This window comes from Mytilus edulis, chromosome 12 (genome assembly GCF_963676685.1).
Source record: "Mytilus edulis chromosome 12, xbMytEdul2.2, whole genome shotgun sequence".
Classification (NCBI taxonomy): domain Eukaryota; kingdom Metazoa; phylum Mollusca; class Bivalvia; order Mytilida; family Mytilidae; genus Mytilus; species Mytilus edulis.
This window is the reverse complement of record NC_092355.1, coordinates 41188800-41197531: the sequence shown is the minus strand read 5'-3', so window position 1 is coordinate 41197531 and position 8732 is coordinate 41188800.

The window sequence follows — 8732 nt, the reverse complement described above, 5'->3', positions numbered from 1 at the left end:
ATGAGTGTAAATGATTTACTTTCTTTATAAAAAATAATAAGATGATGTGAAAGTATTTAATTCACCTGACGTATGCATAAAATAAACAGAAATGAAGTGTTTCTTGAAAATCATCGGAAATGACTGGCTTTGAAGTTATTCCATGTTTCATTGTCTACGTTAATACTTTTTCTTAATTTTTTTCAAAATTTCCCAAATATTCAGAACCGCAGTTCAAGTTTGGCATATGTTCCTTTATTTCCAAGAGGACGACCACATGTAGTTTTCAATTATAAAAATAGTTAGTAAGACACGATTGGAAAGAAAATATAGGTTTATTGGTATATAAAAATTGATAGTCATTATCATCACAAGAATAAAGTAGCGTCTTGCACTCCTCTGTGCAAATTGTAGCCAAAAGTAAAATCACAAAAATACTGAACTCCGAGAAAAAATCAAAACGGAAAGTCCCTAATCAAATGGCAAATTCAAATGACAAAACACATCAAACGAATGGACAACAACTGTCATATTCCTGACTTGGTACAGGCATTTTCAAATGTAGACAATGGTGGATTGAACCTTGTTTTATAGCGCTAAATCCCTCCCTATGACAGTCGCATCAAACTCTATTATGTTAACCAAGATGCGTGAACAAAATAGATATTCTAGATAAAATTGTCAATTTTGAGCGCATCCGTTTAACAAATAAAAAGGTAAAGTAACCAAAATACCGAATATGTAGAAAATTTAAAACGGAGCATCTTCAACAAAAATGGCAAAATCAAAAGCTCAAACTCATCAAATGAGTGGATTAACAACTGTTATTGTCCTTACTCGTAAAAGACTTTTTCCTATGAAGAAAAATGTGGATTTGTTGTATCTTTCTATTAATATTTATATGTAACAATATTCCATGTGCTCTGTTTTTGCAAATTACACATATTTGATTGCTTCAAAAAAATATCTTGAAAGCCTGTGTTTCCTATCAGTATTTCTGTGGGAGAAAGTAACATCACAAAAATACTGACCCTCAAGGAAAATTTAAACCGGAAAGTCCCTAATCAAATGGCAAAATCAAATGATAAAACATCAAACGAATCGGCATTTTCAAATGTAAGATTTCAGGTTCCGCCAATTCGTTTGAAACAGATGATGCTAATGGAGAAGTAGAATTATTGATTGATTTTAAACTTATTACCGCCCAGTGATACATATTGCATGCCTATGCATGACGCTGATTTTAACAATTAATATGACATGTAGATTAGACTACAAGGATGAAGGATAAAATGCAAAATCACAAAAATACTGAACTCCGAAGAAAATTCAAAACAGAAATCACTAATCAAATGGCAAAATCAAACACATCAAACGAATGGATAACAACTGACAGTGTCCTATTCCTGATTGGTACAGGTATTTTCTTTAATAGAAAATGGTTGATTAAACCGGGTTTAAAAGCTAGCAAAACCTCTCACTTTTATGACATTCGCATCAAATGCCAATATATTGACATGATGTGTGAAGAAAACAAACAGACAAAATAGGTACAAATAAAATAGGGGTTCAGCAGTCAAAATTGTGTTTTAATCGTAATCACTATATGAAAAAAACAAATATGAAACAAAGAACATAAATGGCAGCATAAATGCCAGATGTTATCTTTGGATAACAAAAAGACAAAACGGTATGAACCGAGGTATTTCATTACATACGGTTTATTTTTTTTATTATTTGAGCGTCAATAAAGTGTCTTTTGAAGACGGAGCGCGTTTTGTATACCATATTGTATTTACTTTATTTACTTCGGGGTATACAAAAGTAAACTGTAAGTAACCCGTGTTACATGTGTTACCTATTGTGATAATATATGTATTAAACTATCTGAATAGATAGTTGATATGGCGTCTATACATTTTAAACAGCAAAAGCATTTGCTTTGGTTAGGTAGATATTATTTAACCCTTAGGCTAGTAAAACATACATTTTGAATTTTCAAATCGCGTATTTAATGTTGTAAATAATATTTTATTATTTGTTTATTTTTAGAAAGGGTACAAATGACAAAAGTCATTCATAAACACTAGTTATCGTTCTTGATTTAAATTTAAATTTGTTGTCATGTGATACAATCACCTCCCATACATAGTACAACATGTAATCTGTAAGTAACTCGTGAAACCTGTTGTGATAATGTATATATTTAAGCTAGTATCTGATTAAATATTTGATATGGCGTCTGTATAAACAGCATGATCAATTGCTGTTAGTTAGGTAGATATTATTTAACTTTAGTAAAAAAAACGTACAATTTATATTTTAAGCGTTTTGTATTTATTTGTAGATGATATCTTATTTATTTGTTTATTTTTAGAAAGGGTGCACGTGCTAAAAAGTCATTTGTTAACACTATTTATCGTTTTTGATTTAAATTTAAGATATGTTGTCATGTGACATAATCACCCATCATACCTGCGGTTTAATTTCAGTATAACATGGCTCAGGCTGCGTCTAAAACATGTGAGATTTGTGTGAGTCCTCCTGGATCACAATATTGCTTGGATTGTGAGCAATATTATTGTGAAAATTGTAAGTCACTGCATAAAAGGCAGAAGATATCGACAAACCACCAGTTTCAAAACGCTTCCGAACTTATCCCGGAAGGTAAAACTAGATGTAGTCAACACAAAGAAGAATTCACCTTAATGTGTAATACATGCAATGTACCCGTATGTACCAGTTGTGTGACAGGAAAGCACAATAAGCATGAATTTTCCAAATTTGTCGATACAATCGCTCAACTACGAGGAGATTATGAGACGAAAATGCGTGCCAAAAGAAATGAGGCAAATCAGAATATAACGAAAATTGAGGACAGCTTGACATCCTTTGATAATGCTGTAGAATCCGTTATAAAAGATATCACAGATCAAAGCAACATGATTAAAAGTATGGTTGATAAATCTGTTACTCATATGATTGTTTTAGTAAAAGAACAATCAACAAAGGAAAAGGATAAACTCATGAGGTGTTTATCTGCTGCTAAATCCATACTTGTTGCTGGACAAAACTTAGATAGGAGAAGACGGGATCTAGATAAAACCAGACCGGATGGAACTATGGTACAAAAGATTAAAAAGCTGAAAGAAGAGATCAACAAACTACAAATAGAATCTCTTCCCGAGTTTCCAATGATATCCTTCGATAGTAAAGCTGTTACTGAAGATGACATTAGACAACTAATTGGTTCATACACTTTAAGGTGAATATCCAAATTTATGTTATCTGCTTTTTCGAAAACCCCGAATAACCGGAAGAAAATATCATAATTTTTATTGTTAGTGTCAAACAATTTATAAATGAAAACACTTACTTCAAGCTTTAAATATTGTTAAATAAAAGACCGGAATGTCTTGGTTCAGAAATCTCCAATCAACAAGTCATTTTTAATATTGACAGTATAAATTTTATATAAAAGGCAGTCACCAACGATCATTACTATGAATACTTAACCGAAATATCTTTCTAAAACAAATCAACAAAGGATTATTATTTCGCTGTCAATTGATTTCTCTATGACCTTTAATTGCCTTCTCAAATTATCAGGTGTTTTTACTTCCAATCGAAACGGACTCGAGCGCTATCAAGGGTAAAACAAGTTTGTATTTCATGACAATTCTTCAATTTTTAGGTTTCGTCGCTTATTTTCTATAATGTAGTCTTTTTTCTTTTGTCGAAATTATTTTAAGCTGTAAAATCATCAACATCTGTATATTAACCCTTCTCTAAGAAATATCCGAATAACTGCTTTAGTTTGTCAGTTGCGCATTTCGTATACACAAGTACCCTGGGGTTCAAAACTGTTGGAGATTTAAATCAATCTATCATACTTGTTATTAAAATATGAGGACAGGAGTTTACAATGAAATTAAAGACACTGATTGACTTCTCACAAGTCACTTCATTATCACAATCATTCATTATTAACTATAAAATGTGAAAAAATTAAATAATACACCTAATAGTTATACATCCACGCATATGTCATAACAACTCATAGATTTGTAGATCTTACATCAATATTCTACTTGCATTGAAACAGTCATACATAGGTGCGTATCTCGTTTTTTGAATAAAGTTTTTTTTTATTAATATATAAATAATGAATTAATTGTGAGAAAAGAAACCTTAACATATTACTCTCATATCAAGCATATATCATAATATCTCAGAGTTTTCTAATCTATTCTTCATTCTACTTTTATTGGTAAAAATAATCATATATAAATCTGTATCTTTTTTAAAATAAGCAGTTTTTCTATATATTAATTGTTTTTATATATAATTGTTAAAAGAAAAATAATCAACATATTTTCAATACATTCAAACAGAACATGACAAGAGGAAGTTTTTAAAGGCATTTATTGTCATTTCGAAAATGGTGAAACACACTTTATCATTTTAGTGGATGCTCACCAGTCAAAGACAAAGAATATCAACAACATGGACGGCTATTTAGATGTTCAAGCTGTGGGTAAGCTCTTAAAGAAAATTTACTTGATCAGCAATTTTGTATACTGTCCAAACACTTTAGATGCATAAATGCTTAAAACATTAAGTAATACTTGAAATGAAACTGGTAGCAAACACAAAATCAGAAAATATCTTGTAAAATATAAATTTTGTCAATTACATCTTATGTCTTGTATTAAAGTACAGGATTTGTTTTAATATAATGAGTTAATTGAGTGACTGTTTGCAAATACATGTAGTGTAAACAAACTAATTTTGGCAGATTATTATGCATATATGTCCTTTCATTTGATGTCGTGGTAAACTTGTAGACTTTGTAAAGTTATTTAAGAGACGATTCTCGACTGCATATATTCGCCTTGTTTTTCTTCCAGAGAAAATTAATTGCTGTTTAAAATGTGTTGATTTATAGTATTAGCCATATTCTCAATATAACGATCGATCAGACATTTTTGTAGCTTAAGGTGGAATTAAAATTTAATTCCATAGAATTTAATTAATTGTCCAAATGTAGTTTTTATTTTTCTTTTTAATAATATATATAGATATAAAAAATTGTCAGATTTTGTATGGATTATACACGGAAAATCCTATTTTGTGTGATAAAAAGAAAACATAAAATATAGATAATTAGATATAGTTTTAAGATAAAATGCGATAGCTCTTCTAAAATGCTTTCAGATTTAGAAAACAATTGGGCACCGGACTTGTTTTCATGCTTAAAATCACTTCATTTGAGTTATACCCCCTACTATCTGAGTTATCTCCCTAAATGTAGCAAAGTTGGAAAAAAAATGAACCAAGCAAACAAAATGCGTTGTTTTTTAGAAAATACATCCGTAAAAATGTTAAAGTACATAATTTGATGTATGAACAAAATGAAAAGTCTTACTCATGAATTACATACTACTCTCAAAACTTGTAAATGTCATTCTCAGATATTTACTTAGTGTCTTTTTGTTGTTGTGATATACCCGTCCACGTCCTCTGTGCTTTGTTAGATGTATTTCTATCAATCTGATAAGTTGAGCCTTTTTAACTGATTTTTATAGTTTTTTCTTATGTTGAACAATTACACCACTGTTCCAGGTTAGGAGGGTCCCGCTAAAATGTTTAACACCACCACATTCGGTATGCATGTGCCTGGTTTAATTGTTAGTCCCCAAGGGCACCATAAGATGCACATGCTGCATTAGTCAGTTATTTTTATATTAACATATGTCAAAAATAGTGCTACAGCAATAAACATCGTGTTATTAGCTTAATCACTTTCGAAACAAATAAATATCTATATTGAAAAGTTACCATGACACAATAACACAATAACAGGATGCGTAAGTACAGAGCCACGTCATAACCCATATTTCAGCCAATACTTACATCTCATATATCCAAGTGAACTTGAAATTAAGGATACCACTGATACTAGAAGGACTGCTTCATACCTTGATCTTTTCCTCAATATTGACGTAGATGGACGACTTCACACGAAAATCTATGATAAACGGGACGATTTCAACTTCCCAATTATCAATTTCCCATTTCTCAGCAGAAACATACCCTCTGCCCCTTCGTATGGTGTTTACATATCACAATTGATACGTTATTCTCGTGCTTGTTCACACTATACGGACTTCATATACAGGAGTGTGCTCCTTACGCAGAAACTGCTCCAACAAAGTTATGAGGAGTACAGATTAAAATTGACACTCCGTAAATTTTATGGACACCATCACGATTTGGTGGATCCATACGATGTTTCGTTGACCAAACTAGCTAAGGACATTTTTACCACATGGTAGATTGTGTTTTGTCATAATGTCGTCTAATCTTTTAATTACCAAACGTGACTTATTCCCGATTGTGACTGTTTTGCCGAGTGTGAACTCGCATTACTATAACACGTGGTACGGTACTTGTCTATCCCAAATTCATGTATTTAGTTTAAATGTTTAATGTTATATTTGTAATTCTCATCGGATTTTGTCAAATGTGTTGACGTTTTTTCTATTATATTTATGTGTTATGGTAATGAAAGTTAATCACCGTCTTCATTTATCAAATTTGATTTCGTTCAACGTAATCAGTACGATATTTTACGTTTGAAGTTAAATTCAAAACAAACCGGACATAGTTTTATAATATAGTTAATTGCTACCTTAGTTTGATATTAATAAGTATTAAAATGTGCTTTGTTATTAAATGCAATATCAGTATTTAGTTCAAATATATAATCTTAAATCAATCCTACTTCTATCTTATTCATTCTTATGTGACGTCTTTTTTCATTTTTTGATGATCTGTTTTACAAATTCAAATGACGTCATTTTTTCGTCATTTTTCAGTTTCAAATAGGACGTCACTTTGCGTAGAGGTTTTAAACTTATTCGGATGTGTCTACTTTTGTGTTTCAAATGTCTGGTTATGTAAATGTATTTCAGTTGTTTCCTGTAATTAGTTAATACTTCAGTTTTATCATGTACATCTTTTGAATATTCATTTAATAAAATTTACTGTTTGCAAAAGTATAAATTATTCTAAATTATAGGGATTTTCAGAAAACCCTTGCCGTTTTTTGGCACAACCTTTTTGATCTTTTGGTCCTCGGTGCTGTTCAACTTTGTACTCGTTTGGGCTTTCAAACTTTTGTATCTGGGCGTCACACGTAGGTCTTGTGTGGACAAAATACACTTCTGGCGCATTAAAATTTTGAACTTGTTGCCTTTTGTTGGCTGTTGTTCGTATGATTCTTTGTCAATTATGTTCTCCAATTTATTTATATTGTAGTCCTGTGTTGTCATTTTGATGTTATATTTCACATGGTCATAAAACTGCGAGGTTTGGCATGCCACAAAACCAGGTTCAACCCACCATTTTTTCCTTTAAAAATGCCCTGTACCAAGTCAGGTATATGGCCATTGTTATATTATAGTTCGTTTCTGTGTGTATTACATTATAACGTTGTGTCGTTTGTTTTCTCTTATTTTTGAGTGTAAATTCACATTGCCATAAGATGTGTCACGGTACTTGTCTATCCCAAATTCATGTATTTGGTTTTGATGTTATATATATATATGTTATATTTGTTATTCTCGTGGGATTTTGTCTATGTGTGTTACATTTTAGTGTTATGTCGTTGTTCTCCTCTTATATTTAATGCGTTTCCCTCGGTTTTTGTTTGTTACCCCGATTTTATTTTTTGTCCATGGATTTATGAGTTTTGAACAGCGGTATACTACTGTGGCCTTTATTTATATGCAAAAGAGAAACACGGAAAGGTATATAGACAAAGTATTAGCGCGTCGGGCATGCACATTTATAAAATTTTATTTATGTTTTGCTTTGCCACCTCTAATTCTCTATTGATTGTTTCTGTAATGTGCTTTATATCTTTTTTGCCACTTGGTCTAAAATTAGTTTAAAGCAATGAAATATCACATAATACATTATGAATGAACATGATGAAGATAAGATTAAATCAAATACAACAAAAACCAAAGGATTAGAAATACAGATGGATTAACTATTTTACCTTATCGCAACTGATATATATTTTGAATATCAGTTATTTCAAATTAAATATATTCATTATCGTTTAAGGAAAGAACGTATTCAACCTTGCAGATATTGGTAAGTATACTATTAATATTTTTACAAGCATATACAAATAGGAAGGTTAATGCTATTTTTCTTAAAAGTTTGAATCAACTGTGTCTTCTTTTTACAAGCCGCAATTATACCCGTGCATATTAATATATAATAGCGTTTACTGCCGCAGTAATATTTATGTTGATTTTTACATTATTATTAATCTACATCCTGATTTAGACTCGTAGAAAATGTACATTAATATGAATAGCACAATGTTTCAATTTTTATAAAAATTAAGAAACACTTGTGGTCTTAAAATTTCCGAAATACACTAAGAACATCCAAAACTTATAGGGATGCCAACAAGTACTCACATATTAGATTATTGATCGATTGTACAGAGCATCGATTACCAAAAACCATACTCTACTAATCGGTTTGCTGTTAGAATATTGATGTCTTCTTCGTATTAAATTGATCATTCTAAAAACCTTTTACATAAATTTAAATAAGCATCATTGATTAATCATACTAGTAAAAATAATACTTTTTTCCCTAATACTCTATATTTTATTGTCCGTAAATACGTAGACTATATATACCGGGGCGAACACTTTACACTAAAC